Source organism: Akebia trifoliata, chromosome 15 (genome assembly GCF_017979445.1).
Source record: "Akebia trifoliata isolate Shusen 1 chromosome 15, ASM1797944v1, whole genome shotgun sequence".
NCBI classification, from domain to species: Eukaryota; Viridiplantae; Streptophyta; class Magnoliopsida; order Ranunculales; family Lardizabalaceae; genus Akebia; species Akebia trifoliata.
Genome location: NC_141389.1, coordinates 9,155,176 through 9,170,811, shown reverse-complemented (window position 1 = coordinate 9,170,811; position 15,636 = coordinate 9,155,176). Strand labels below are relative to the sequence as shown.

Genomic DNA, 15,636 nt, shown 5'->3' with positions numbered 1-15,636 from the left:
AGACAATGAAAATATTCTTCATCTAATTTATCATTCATGAAGAACGGGGGTATCCCTTGAGTTGGCAAATATTATTTGTAACGATCTCTGTTGTAAATATATTCATGTGTTAGTTTGGAATAAAAGGAAGGGTCCCATTAATCTCCAATTTGTGACTAAAAAGAAAAAGAATAAGAAAAAGAGCCTAAACTAGCGAATTTTCACAATATGGAAAAAAACCCAAATTTGATGGCCCAGGGACATCAAATTTCATAAAATTTAACGAACAAAAGGGTTGAATTAGTGTCAAATGTTTCATTGTTAAATTTTTATTTTTGACGGGCTGAAACTATCAAATCAATGAAGGATAGGAGAAATTCGATAACTCTAAGCCATCAAATATGGGAACATCAAGAATTTTAACGGTCCTACCTCATCAAAATTCAATTTCTAAAATCCGTGAACCTTAACTTGTCAATTATTTTTTGTCGAATTTTCCAATTTTCACATACACAATGTGGAAAAAGCCCAAATTTGACAGTCTTGGGCAATCAAATTTCAAAAAATTTCGACGAACCAAGAGGTCGAATTAGCGTTGAATTTTTCATCGTCAAATATTTTTTTTCCGATGGGCCGAAACTGTCAAATTAATGAAAGATGAGAGAAATTCGACAGCTCTAAGCCGTCAAATTTAGGAACATCAAGAATTTGGACGGTCTTAGACCGTCAAAATTCAGTTTCTAAAATTCGTAAGCCTTGGCCCGTCAATTTTTTCTGTCGAATTTTCCAATTTTCACGTAATGGTAGTGTTTTCAATGTGAAGTTGTCACCTAGCTAATGACTCCGCTTCATCGATTGCTCTACCTAAGGCTGTACTCTATGATTTTTTTTTCTAGAGTCATCACGTAATGAAAAACAAAATTGTTCGAAGAAAACTCAATTCGGAATATCACAGAATCTTGGATCGACCAATCACATGAACCCGCGTATATTGATGGCATCCCAAATTTAAAACTACCCTCACAACGAAAAATCCCTGATTGACTTTTTTGTGAGCCAAAAATATCTCATCTGTCTCACATTATTAATCTTTATTCCTAACTAACTGCAAGGACTAGATTATAGTAAAGGTGAAAAAAATAAAAAATACCTCAAATCAAAATCCATCAAATGGATCATGATATGACGTCATAAGGTCAGGATATCATGATATGACATCATAATCAGGTCAGGATATCCATCAAATGTAAATTTCAATGTTTGATCAATTTAATCGAATACTTAAACCAATCAATATGACAGGTTTACAAACTTTGAATAGGGCACTAGATATTTTTCACTACTAACTTTGTAAGACTAGTTTGCATCTTTAAAAGGTCATCAGTATAAAAACCTAGGACGCTCACATCTTTCGACATTGGAATCATTTGGTGCTTGTTAGGGTTTGTTTTAGTCTCTCTGGGGAAGAAGCCCCAACTTACGGGTTCTATAATACATTAAGAGAAATGGAGCATTTAAATGTGGGCAGCCCAAACCCAAACACAAACGGGTGTGGATGTATTTTAACATCAAACTAGGGATGTCAACGGGTTGGTTTTGGTTTCTGCTGGTTCTAGTTCCAATTCTCAAAACTTATTGGGTGGGAACAAAATATGACTGTGCAACTTGGACGGTTAGAGGGTCAACTCTGGTTCAACCCAAAATGTAGAACCTTCAAACCGACCGTCAGGTTACAGCTCATTAACCTAAGCTCAATCTGAGATTGAGCTTTTAAAATCAAGTTGAGCACGAGTTAGCCCAAGTTATATAATTTTGAGCAGATTGGACAGGTTGAGCTCATTGAGGAAGTCTATTTGATTTTGATCAACACATAAATTTTATTTTATATTTAAAAAATAAAATACAATATAAAAAATAAAATCACTAGACAATGTATATCCTTAGAAGAATCTAGTCAGCCATGTATCTGTTGCTTTGTCTCATCTATGGAAACAAAGAAACCAAGTTGACTCATTCGAGTCGTCTTATATGGTATTAGAACTCAAGATTTAAACGAGTTTTTAATCAAAATATATTTATGTATCTACAATTATTATTTTTTCTAACTATAAAGTTACTTAATTCAAGGACTTTTAGCATAAAAATTTCATAAGGTTAGGGCAATGGCAAAAAATTGCCACTTTTCTTTTTAATACTCAAAATAGAGTTATTTGCTTTAGGAACTCATTTTTTTGGACATAAATGCTCCCACCTACAATTTTTTTAATAAACCCTTGAAAAATATTCCATTAAAATAGAGAGAATCATTTCCTCTAATAAAAAAGTCATTGAGTTCACCTACTAGGATCTTGATTTGAGATATGATCGTGAACCTTATAGATCTACCCACTCTCGTGTTCAATATCCTTGATCTATTAGAGCTTTCCACTAAACATTATCACTTTTTCTTTTATTTCTTTCATTTAAAAAAAAATCATTTATATATGTCGACAATAAATTTCTACGGATCTACCTTGAGATTCGTGAAATAAGATCGCAAATGATTTTATTTATTTTTTATGAAAAGTAGATACAGATCTCAGTGTTTCCTCTGATTAACAGTCAAATACAAAAATAATGATAATTATGTAGCGTTTTATCGGTTGAGAAGGATGTTTTGACGATGTCTTTGCTTTATGCTTGATCTTCTGTAGAGGTTTCTGTAGATCTTCTTCTCTTTGGGTATCACGCTTTATCGGTTGAGAAAGTTTTCTTGGCTTCCGGAGAAGGGCTTTATGCTTGATCTTCTCTTTAGTCGGAATCCAGATCTCTGAAGAACCTTACTTTGTCTCTGGAGGAGGGCTTGAGAGGTTCTTCTTCTTTAGAGGGAGAGCTTCTGTCTTCTGAGAGAAAGTGATCCCCGATCCCCTCTCCATGAGAGAGGCTCTTGTATTTATAGACTTAAAGGTAATTTAGCTTTCCAATAATACCCCCAACTTAAAGAGGTTTAATTGATTTATTTAAAAGGCTAAATTTGTCCAAACCCCATTTAAGGATTCTATGGATTATTATTGGGCCAAATTTATTTATTTGGGTATAAGGCCCAATATTTAATATGGATCACTTGAATTTATAGGATCATGGGCTTTATCTGCGAAAGCCCAAAACCCAAACTTGTAGGCGGGGTCCGTCCTCAGTTAATAGACTCAGTTTGGCTCCGAGACCCATTTATAATTTTAGGGACTTTATTTTTATTTATAAAATTTGTAAAGACCTTAAAATTTTGGTACCTACAAATGCCCCCCTCAAGGATGCATTATTGGATGCGTAGCTAGCAATGATGCATTCTTGATCACCTTGACTAGTATGTGATATGTTTCGGTGAATGTGTCAACATTTTTTTTTTCGACGTGTTCCTCTAACAAGCTTTGTAACTGAGTTGCCTCAATATTCACCTGAGTTGAATTGATATAGACTTACAATGGACTGAATTAAAAGAGATTGTCCCAAAATGAAGAGTTCCCTTCAAATCTTGAAATCGATCGAGTTGATTGTTCTTAGGAAGTTTTCTCTTCACATATTTCCCCAATTTTTTAGAATTCTCTCAAAAGAGGCTTCTTTTCTAACTAAATCTCCATAGATTTTAACCCAAATCTACCTATGGGTCTAAGAGATTGAGTATGTTTAGGTGACTCCTTTTTTTTTAGTTGCTGATGAGATACTGATCACCCTCTTTTAGAAGCTTGGAGATACTCAATCAGATCATGGTTTTAGATGCCACTAGACGATCTCAACAATCTTAGTAAAATCAGGAATCTTACAAGTTAATAAGTCTAGACCTACTCAAAGAGTCTTTTGGAATCCGATTGAAACCGTGGACCTCTTTCACTTAATCACAAATACCAGGAGAGGCGGTTTCAAGAAGGACTCTTCTTTAATAAACACAGCGCACGGCTGCTGTTGATGGTGGATCATTGATCATGTTGACAAATTACGAATGTGACAACGAAGATGGATTTTTTTTTAATAGTATTTCCATTTAAGTCAAACATTATGATCCGCATTTTTACTTGGTCTTTTTCTAAGATTTACTTGGCAAATTGAGAACATCCAATCTTAGAGGAATTAACAACGTGCAACTTCAACTTGCAATCTTTATTCAAAATCCTTCGAGGTTTTAAGGGAAACGAATGTTTGGCTTAGAATTGTTTAAACCCTCAAACTTTAAATATTTGGGTATTGTGGGCTGATTCGCCTCAATTGTTGGGGTTGGATAAAAATTACAAAAGTCCATTGGACCCAAATACTTAGACCCATAATTTGATGCACCCCAGATGCATGGGATCAAACCCATTTGCTTGCTTAATAACAGCTAGACCAACCTCATTCAGCATCCTTTTAAAGATTTAAAGAGGCTGTGGTACTTGTAGGTTATGAAATTAGATTCTAGCCTTTTTAAAGGTTGGGGCTTTATAAGAGACAAAATAGTGGTCATTATAGGAACTAAAGGATTTTGGATTGTTTAACTGATTGTCCACTTACAATAGGCATATGTGACTGTATCTTAGCTTCAACACGCCACTGTATGGCTTTCAGTCCCTCGAAATTTTATCACAGCCGAACATTGGGGTGCTGAAAAAAAGAAAAATACCATTGGGGTTTAATGATAAAACATAGGGTGTGTCAATATAAAATGAGAGTTTTAAGGAGTAAAAAGTTGGGGTGCTGATATAAGTTGTATCCATGATAAAAATCCAAAATCTCTTTCATCGTTGCTGCAAAACGCTCTTGAGAGTGCACATGGGATCTTAGACTTCCAAGAGACATAAACGAGCTAGAACTACAAGAAGTTGGAAGATTAGTAGGAGGGGCTTCTAGTATCGAGATATGCACGGGAAGGGAAGATGAGAGAATATGGTCGGAAAGTAAGGACGGAAGGTTTACGGTATGCTCATTCTACCAATCCTTGTGCAATAATGGGGATTCTTTATTTCCTCATGCTTCTATTTGGGGACCAAAAATGCCAAGCAAAATCGCCTTCTTTACGTGGACGGCGGCTTTAGGTAGAATTCTAACTACGGACTTGTTGATGCGGCGTGGTTGGTGCAGGGCGAGTTGTTGTGTGTTATGTATGGATAATGGAGAATCATCGGATCATCTTTTAATCCATTGCAAGTTCTCACATGGCATTTGGGGTCACTTTTTGAAGTTATATGGGATATCAACTTGCTTATCGAATTCAGTTAAGGACATATTCATGGGTTGGGCATCAATTGGTCAACCGTTTGGTGGGACAAAAAGGTTGTTGTGGAATATTACGCCATTTGCAATTTGCTGGGGGATTTGGTTTGAAAGGAATAGACGCATTTTTGAAGGGAAACAGAAGGATTGTCTAGAAACAATTATGTCCATCTTGGGTCTTATATTTTGTTGCTCCAAAGTGTATAAGGAGCTTAGGGGTCTATTTTTTGAAGATTTTGTGTATAAGTGGGATAGGATATGTTCTAATTTTGAGTAGTGCTGTCTTGTAAGGCCTCCCCAGGTTGGTCATCTCGACTGATTTTGGGTTTTTTTTACTGGAATACAATACTATTTATCAAAAAAAAAAAAAAAAAAAACGCTCTTGAGAGTTCGACGAATCGAGGCTCTCTCTTGTTCTTTGGCGAGTAACGCGGTTCTCATCATCTCATCTCTCTCCAACCTTATTTTCTTCTCTTCTTCTTCACGTCTCTGACCCACAACCGTGTCCAAGAAAAGCTTCTTCTTCTACAAACTGATCGAGCCGATTAGACGAACATCTTTCGATCTTTCTGCTGTTAGTGGCTGATTCTTAAAGGAATTTACAACGATTCTTGGACTACAACATGCCCTCAGGTACTCTCTTCTTTTTCTCCTTCTTCTTTAAATTTTTTTGTTTCTTTTTGCCCAAAACAGGGGCTGCGGCCTCTACCCACTGTAGACACCCGAATTTGAGCGGGCCCTCGACGCCAAAATACCCAAAAACAAAAATAAAAACCGTATTGGGCCCTCAAAGCCCATACCTTCAAAAGTCTTGTTTTCCTCAAAATAAATGGGCCAATCCTATTCACGTGGCCCATGAATCCCAAAACCATCTATTCCACCCAAGCCCAATCATTCTTATTAAATCCAAGTCCATCCTCATTACCATTCAATTCCCTATCCAAGCCCACACCCAAACCCAAACTACTTTATCCAACATTAACCCAACCCAATCTAAACCCAACTCCTAACCTAAGCCCAATTCACTACCCAAACCCAATCCAACCTATCAATCTCATCAAACCAATCACCAACTAAATACACAAAATGACACATGTCATCATCTCCTTCCACCTCCCTCATCTAATCAACTCAACCCATAACCCTACCCTAACCTAACCTATTCCCCATCCTCTCATCATCAACCACCAATACCACTACCCATACCCTACACACCCTAACCTATCCCCCATCCTCTCATCATCAACAACCAACAACTCAACCCATACCCTACATACTCTAACACTATCAACCACCCACATCACAACCCATATCTCCCACACCTCAACCATCACTTTCCCTTAAAACACTCCCATAAAATCACCTCAACCCATACCTCAACCCATACCTCCCATACTCTTCTCTCTAATCATCCAACCACCATCACCAATCAACTAATCTCTTCATCCCAACATTTGCCACATGTCATCATCCCTTCAATCCTCTCAAAATCAAACCAATCACTACTCATCTCTCTAAATCAAACACCATACCTCTTCAACCATCTCAACACTCCTTCTCCAAACAACTCCCTTACACCACCATTCCTCCCATCAACCATCACTCATCTCACCCCACCAAACACTCTACCCAAATGGATTTGGGTAAGATCCAAACCATTTGGGTTAAAACACAACCCATTTCCCTCATTACAAAACTACCCTTATTTCTCCCTCAAATTTCATACCCCTCTCCTCTCAAACCCATGCCATTATCCATTATTCTCTTCATTCACCCCATTATACCCTCAAAATACCTCTCAAACCTCTATAAAAACCCCTCCATTCTCCTCTTACAACAACTAATGAAAATTTGACAAAAAATCCTCTAAAAAAAGAAAACATCTCTCTACTCTACTCTACTCTCAACACCTCACTCTCAACTCAACTCAATCTTCTACAACCTCAAGCAAGTCCAAGTCAACTCAAGGGAAGACATACTTGAAGATCAAGATTGGGACAAGGTGGGTTCAACAAAAAGAACACCCCCTCCACATCCCCTCTTCTACTTTCCCCCTTTCCTACACACTTACACACACCCCATGGGTTAAATCACCAAAGGGCCCCTTCTTCATAAGGGTGCCCTTAATGATTGAAACCAACATTAAAAGTCCCTCACACTTGAGGGCACACATCGGATTTTTCTTCAATTTTATTTTATTTTTATTTTAAAATACCAAATCCGAGGTTACCACGTTACGTGGATGGAGTAGGGTGCCTAACACCTTCCCTACTCCATAAATGGACCCCCTTACCTTTGAATCAAGGTTGGACCAAATATGTACCCTATCCATACGAGAGTCATCAACATGTCAAAATGCCATATTTTTCAAAGAAAAACAATTTCGGGTGACCATTCACACCCCTTTCCGAAAATGAATGGTGGCGACTCCAAAACACCCCAAAGTGGAGGGATGTTTTCGAAAACATTGAAAATCCCGTGTCCACACCCACAAACGAACCGTCTGGGTTCGTTTAAATCTGATCCAAATCAAGTATAAGCGTCTGTAGATCGTAAGTTGAGGACGTTGTTCAATTTATGCTGAAGAAACGTTTGATGGAATGTTCTTGTTTGAGTTTGAATGATTCAGATTTTGGGGCTGATCTTGAGAAGCTCCCAAGATCTTGGGTTTGATTCAGATTTTTTTATTTTTTTATTTTTTTATTTTGAAAGATTTAATTCGACAATTCACATCTCATCAAGTAGGGTTCTATTTTCTTATAAATAGAACACAAGTTGCTGTAGAAGGTTTGTCTTATCTTATTTTTGTTTTGTTTTTTTTTAGCACACAGATCTATCCTTTCTTAGAGAATCACGTAGTAGAGGCTGCCCATAGACCCTTTCACCAACATATTTTGGATGCGATCTTTTGCACTAGCACCCTTAAAGATGTGGTCGATATTGTCGTTAATATGAAAGCAGCACAATTCACTATTGATCTTCGAAGTTGTGTATAAAGCAATTTCTTTATTCTGTAATTTCCCATCTTTGGATAGATTTATAATGACATTCCCAATGCTGTTCTGTTCACATACATTGTTTCTTCAATCACAATCTCAACCGCAATTAATACCTTTTGATAATTAGGATAATACCAGACAACTTTTACTTGTTCCAAAAATCAATAGTTAGAAGATCTAGCTTTAGAATGGAATTCTACACTTAGTTTGTTAATCCATACTACTAGCTCACATGGTTCAGAGATCTAACTTCAATCACCAACCCATGAATAGACAATCTTCCCAAAACATCGTAGAATGGCTTGAAAATCTATCCTCACCAACGCCATATGAAGTTGGTGTTTCAAATGAGCTATTGGTATTACAACCAGCACTACTTCTATTCCGGCTAAGTACATTGACCTTTCCCTTTCTCCCGAGAGAACAAAAAAATTTCAATGAAAATAAAATTTGACCTCCTTGACACAGTGATTTCCACCAAAGTATAACAAAATCCTTTTCCTATTTTTTTTAGAACAACTTGTTGGAGGATATGAATAGAGTTTTTTGAGCATATAAAATAATCTTCTTGAATTGATTGTAATTTGAACTCCTTTTTTTTTTATTACTTTGTTATACTTTATCTATTTTCCGTATTGGGCCTTCCCCCCCTTTTTTTTCAAAACTTGTGAATGAATTTCATTGGGGATTCTTTTTCTTACAGATCCAGGATTACCAATAATATTTATATAAAGATCTGATTCTTTTGGGTCGATTGCAGCTCGACTACAGCTTCGAAACCACAGGAAGGTATGGATCTTAATCATTCTTCCCATATATTTTCTCTGAACTTTGTCATCCTTGTATTTCCTTTCTTATGAATTGTAACCAGAATTTAAAAATTGAGAACTTATAACCCTTATCAGTCAACCTTTAGAACATTTATCTGTTAGTCAGCTTAGCGGTGGCCAATATTGAATTGTCAAAAGTATTGCTTGATAAACGATGTACACGTAGAAGAACCATGCGACGAACCATTTGTCCAGCCAGTTGGCCATTAATGCAATTGTTTATTAGTAATGCTTAATAGTGGATAACGTCAATTGGCTGACAAACATCAACTGGCTAGCAGAATCACAGGATGCAAGATTTACACACGTAGAAGATCCATGCGACGAATTATTTGTCCAGCTAGTTGACTAACCTTTAAAGCAACTGTTTATCAGTAATGCTTAGGAGTAGATGACGTCAGCTGGCTGACAAAACGTCAACTAGTTAAAAGAATCACGATACGCAAGCTTTATGCACGTAAAAGATCCATGTGACGAGCTATTTGTCCAGCTAGTTGGCTAACCTCTGAAGCAACTGTTTATCAGTAACACTTAGGAGTGGATGACGTCAACTGGTTGACAAATGTCAACTGGCTAAAAGAATCGCGGTATGCAAGCTTTATACACGTAGAAGATCCATGCGACGAACTATTTGTCCAGCTAGTTGGCTAACCTCTAAAGTAACTGTTTATCAATAATGCTTACGAGTGGATGACGTCAACTGGCGAAAAGAATTACGGTATGCAAGCTTTATGCACGTAAAAGATCCTTGCGACGAACTATTTGTCCAGCTAGTTAACTAACCTCTAAAGCAACTGTTTATCAGTAATGCTTAGGAGTGGATGACGTCAACTGACTGACAAACGTCAACTGGTTAAAAGAATCGCAGTACGCAAGCTTTATTCACGTAGAAGATCCATGCGACGAACTATTTGTCCAGTTGGCTAACCTCTAAAGCAACTGTTTATCAGTAATGTTTAAGAGTAGATGATGTCAACTGGCTTGCAGAATTACGGGACACACGATTTATGCACGTAGAAGATCCATGCGACGAAGTATTTGTCCAGCTAGTTGACTAACATCTAAAACAACTGTTTACCAGTAACGCTTAGGAGTGGATGACGTCAATTGCCTGACAAACGTCAACTGGCTAAAAGAATCGCGGTACGCAAGCTTTATACACGTAGAAGATCCATGCGGAGAACTATTTGTCCAGCTAGTTGCACTACGTCAAAACAGTAAAATTCTGGCGTAACTGTAGTGCTAAATTCGGCGGCTCTAATCCGTCATTTATATTTCATCTATCCACAGCCCACGTTTAGGCCCAATAAATAATTCAACAGACATAGCCCATCGAATTCTTTTCCCTCGTTTCAATGGCCCATCGTCTCAATTAACGAACTTTGGAGTTTCTCTTGTCTCGTCTATAAGTCTCTCTCGTCTCCCTCTCTCTGTCTCGATCTCTCGATCTCTGTAAGTCTTTCGTCTCCCTCTCGATCTCTCGATCTCTGTAAGTCTCTAGATTTCTGATCTCTCCTCTCTCTGTAACTCTCTCGATCTCTCATCTCTCTGTATTGGATTTCTCTCTCACCTATTCGATTGATTGATTCAGAAAATTATTGGTCGTCTTTTTCGATTTAAGCTCAAATCGAATAACTGAAGCTCAAATCCTCTGGATCTCATCGTCATCTGCACCTTCCAAGAAGTAAGTACTAGAGAGAATCAGGGTTCATTGTTATCTGAATCTGTGAGGGCTCTTTTCTTTCTTTCTTTCATTCTTTTATTCATTTGGTTCTTTGAGATTTAATTTTGATCTGTTTAAGAAACTGTGAATTTGTAGATCTAAAATATGAGAATTGGTTATTCAAATACTGAAATTAACGAGTTTTTTTGGGATTTTGAATTATTTATGTAGATCTGGCTGTTGAAGTTTATCCAAGAATCTTTTTATGTTTTTGACTAATGGAGTGACAAATTTTTCGAATGAGGTTTGATAACATTCCATGTCAAAACTTAATTTCTCTATCAATCTCCAATATTTTTTACTTTTTTTTTCTTCTGATTCACATAAGGAAAGTCACTGAATATATCATATTGCTTTTCATATTATCATATATGATATTTTCCCCCAACAAAATGATATTTTTCTTATTATCACAGTTCTGTATAAAATCCATAGTAAAGATACTTTAAGAGATTTTGTAATAGTGAATGAGCAAATTAAATCGAATACTTTGTCATGAAAGTTGCACGTGTGATAGGTAGCAAGTTGACAATACGTATGTGATGCACTCGTGCACACGCCACAACCCCTATGTGATTGTTAATGAGTAGAGGCTAGCGTTGTTGAATGTGACAGGATTTCCTAGAGGTTCTGTTTATCATTAAATGTATTGTTTAGTATGGTAGAAATTGTGTATGAATAGGTTTTGGTTGGGGTCAGGTCACAATATTCTGAATAGATGAATGTGTGATGAGATGGGTTGTTTTGAAGGGATAATAAATAAGGAAACCAGGTGGCTGTCTATATGGGACTGCTTGAAGAGGATTTGAGAGGGTGATGGATGTATTAGATCTCAACTTTAGGAGCTTTTGATGTTGCAAGTAGGGTTAGGGTACACATGAAAGAGGGGAACTAGATTCTTACCAATTTATGGAGGCTAAGGTCTCGGGTCACATCAACCTCATACACCAGGGGAGGGAGAGGCGTTATGCCTCTCTAGCAATATAGCTGAAATAGAACTCCTGTTTTTATCATTATCATTAAAGCTCATCCCAAAAATTTGGTTCCTCCATTTGAGTGTGACTTTCAATCCAAACACAAATGCATATGCATTTTAGGTGTTTCATAAAGATATATTCAATGGAGAATTCACTACTTTTAAAAGTGGAGAATTCGTTGCTTTGTTGGTGGTTAATACATTGCTTTTGAAACTAATGAATTAGTCGTTATATATATATTTGTACCTTATTTGAAGTAAGGAGATCATGTATCCCTTATGTCACCAAACTTTTAGCACATATACAGTTGTAACAGTACATTATACAGTGTTGTCTGGAAACCCCCCACATTTGGGCCCAACCTCTTTCTGTGGACTGAATGTATAGCTAGACTTGATTTTTAGCTCACTGGTGTTCTTATGGTCTCTTTATCGCTATAACGCCTGATTTCCTCCAGAAAAAAAAGTAGATGCTCTATGTTTCTGTAAGATCTTGTAACCTTAGACACCATGATCTCATTTGTCAAGCAGGTTTTATGGTTCTGTAAAAGCCATTGGGTTCTTAATATTGGAATTGGAGGTGTTCCTTATCTTCTGTTATTGATGAATAATTGCTTTGTTGGGGCTCTTACAGCAAGTTCTATATTTGGAGAGAATCTTGGCAGAAGTGTCAGTTTATTTTTACATAATTAACATGGAAAATTGGCTGGGAATTGGGGAATGAGTCGTGCTAGAGTAAACATTGAAATTGACAGCATTTCACACGTTGGTGTGCATAGAACCATAGATGCTTCCAGCGTTCCAAAAAAACTTGTTTTTTGATTTTTCTTTCTACTGTAAAAAACTTACTAATTGGTAGGATTTTGACATATTCCATACTTAAGTACGATTATGGCACCAATCATAGATTGCATGAAGGTGGGAAAATTCATTTGGAGCAAAGATGCGGAGGAAAGTTTTCAAGAAATCAAACTGAAATTAATTTCAGCACCTATCCTTACATTGCCCGACTTCAACTTACCATTCGAGGTTCATTTTGATGCCTCAAAAGTGGGCATTGGAGCAGTACTAAGTTAAAAAACAAAGAGGTTCATTATGTTCTCCTCGAGCTACTACTAGTCACTGGAGGCAAATCAAATTGCCATATGTAGGATTGAGGCCTGAATTTGTTTTGTGGTTGGTTGAAATTAGAGGTGTTACTTTTTGATGAATACAGGCAAAGCTCAGATTTTATAAAAGAATACATTTTCCCTGGTGGGTGTCTTTCGTCATTGAGTAGACTAACATCCTCTATGGCTGCTGCATCTAGACTTTGGTAAAAATTTAAAGGATCATCACTATTATTACATTTATATCATCTTCTTTTTTATTTTTATTTTTATTTTATTTTGGAAATTCAACATTATGTGAAAGTATCGTTAATGCAGTGTGGAGCATCTGGAAAATATAGGAATACATTACTATCAAACACTGAGGTATTGGAGGAATAATTTCATGGCAAAAGAGAGGTACAACGAATACAAATAGTTTAATTTGAGGTCATGAGGTCTACACATAAAGAAATTTCCATATTCTTTTTAGATTCAAATATTGCATGTCATCTCATAAAAATCTCTGTTTATCCTTAGATTCTGATATTGTGTTACTTCTTGGATTCCAGTAAAATACTTGCATTGGGATTCGATGAGAAGTTCATCAAGACATGGGAATATTATTTTGTCTATTGTGCAGCTGGTTTTAAAACACGTACTCTCGGACAATGCAAACCAACCCTGAATTTATGAAGTGGTAAGAATTTATGCAAACTCTTTTCATTTGAAACATTAATAGTTAGAATGGGTCCTGCATTGCTTTTGATTTTGGCCGATTTCATTTTCTGCTTATGGGAGAATCACTTTGATAATCCGAGTTAAACTAACATCATCGAATTTTAGAATCAAATTATGGGTAAGAATTCTCCATTGATGATCAATGTTTGTTTATGTTTCATAGTTGAACCTCTTGGACAATGCGATGAAGATGTTACCTTACTGTGATGGCATAATGACAAAGCTCCTCAAGGACTTCTCAAGCAATCAGTTAAGAAACAAAGAGATACATGGCTAGATATGGTTGGTTGCCAATTACAATAGGTGAGTTGAGAAATGGTTTTCTTTGTCCCTCTACCACAAAACAATAATGATGAACTGTTGTTTAGCCCAACTACAAACCTTCATGATGCATCAAGGAGTGACCATGAACAGAAAGCTTTCTCATAATTTCGAAGTACCAACTCCATCACTGGTGGTTATTCCACTCATAATCATGCTTCTCTCTATCCCCCTATATGAGCATTTGGCATCTGTGTTTGCCAAGAAGCCCTTGGGGAAGAGTAACTGTTCCAACCTCTCCAACATATAGGCTTGGGACTTGCTCTGGCATCTGGATCAATGGCCATTGTTGTAGTAGTGGAAGTTAAGAGGCGTGGGGCTGCAAAGAATCACATTACGCTATCTGTCTTTGGGTTGGGGTGGCAATACTTTCTACTTGGTGTGTCAGACATGCTTACACTCGGGGGAATGCTGGACTTTTTCTACTCTGAGACTCTTGATAGAATGAGGAGCATCTGTACCTCATTGTTGTGGTGTTCAACTTCCATGGGGTACTTCCTTAGCTTTGTACTGGTCTCGATCACTAATGCAGCGAGTCGACGGTTAGGGCATAAGTGGTTGGGTGGAAACGATTTGAATCACAACCGATTGGACCTGTTTTACACACTTCTCTGTGTTCTTAGTTTTCTCAATTTGCTTAACTATATGTATTGAGCTAAGCAATACTAGACATGGGAAAATCGACTTTGAGAATTGCATTTTGGTTATGTTTGTACTATGTGTTACATTTTCTCAGTTGTGTAGACAAGAAGCTTACGTTAAACCTTGTGAATGTCTGACCCAATTACTTCAAATAAGCTAAAACATAACTAAGCTGGGTTTAGTGATTATTTAGGTTTCATTGGCACAACTCTACTTTCAATAGAAGTACTTTTGTGGAATCACTTTTATAAGCCCAATCAAGTAGCAGTAAGCCCAATCCAAATGAACCTGACAAATTTGATGCACATCCAGATTGGGCGAGTACTAGTTGAGGACCTAAAATTTTTTTGTTAAAAAGAATACCCTATAGCGACGGTTGGCAATCGTAGCCTTTAAAAAATATATTTTTTAATAAAATACCCTATAGCGACGGTCAATAGCCGCTGTCGCTATAAGTCCACATACGGCTATATGGGGACGGGTTTTTTTCCTCTATAGCGACGATCGGCGACCGTCGCTATATCTTTAAATTCTATGATTTTTAATCGACGATTATTTGTTCGACAAGGCAAAATTCGACTGACCAATTCAACGGTCAAGACTGTCGAATTTTCCCATAATTCAATAGTTTTGGACTGTCAAATTTTGAAAATTTTCACATAGTGTTGGCTAACTTCTAAAATAACTGTTTATCAGTAATGTTTAAGAGTGGATGACGTCAATTAGCTGACAAACGTCAACTGGTTAACAGAATTGCGGTACGCAAGCTTCATGAACATAGAAGATCCATGCGACGAACTATTTGTCCAGCTAGTCAACTAACCTCTAAAGCAACTGTTTATCATAAATGTTTAAGAGTGGATGATGTTAACTGGCTGATAAACGTCAACTGGTTAAAACAATCGCGGTATGCAAGCTTTATGAACGTAGAAGATCCATGCGACGAACTATTTTTCCAGCTAGTTAGCTAACCTCTAAAACAACTGTTTATCAGCAATGTGTAAGAGTGGATGACATTAACTGGTTGACAAACGTCAACTAGTTAGCAGCATCACAACGTTAATTGGCTGACAAACGTCAACTGGTTAGAAAAATCATGCGACGAATCATTTGTCCA

At 37.0% G+C, this 15,636-nt stretch overlaps 1 long non-coding RNA gene across 1 annotated transcript; it reads left to right on the top strand.

Annotated features, from left to right (window-relative positions):
- The first annotated feature begins 5,565 nt into the window (after positions 1 to 5,565).
- On the top strand, positions 5,566 to 14,607 carry LOC147384245 (uncharacterized). Its single transcript, XR_015172396.1, has 4 exons — positions 5,566 to 5,832; positions 8,908 to 8,987; positions 13,155 to 13,515; positions 13,720 to 14,607. It is a non-coding gene; the product is annotated as an uncharacterized LOC147384245 (long non-coding RNA).
- The last annotated feature ends 1,029 nt before the right edge of the window (positions 14,608 to 15,636 follow it).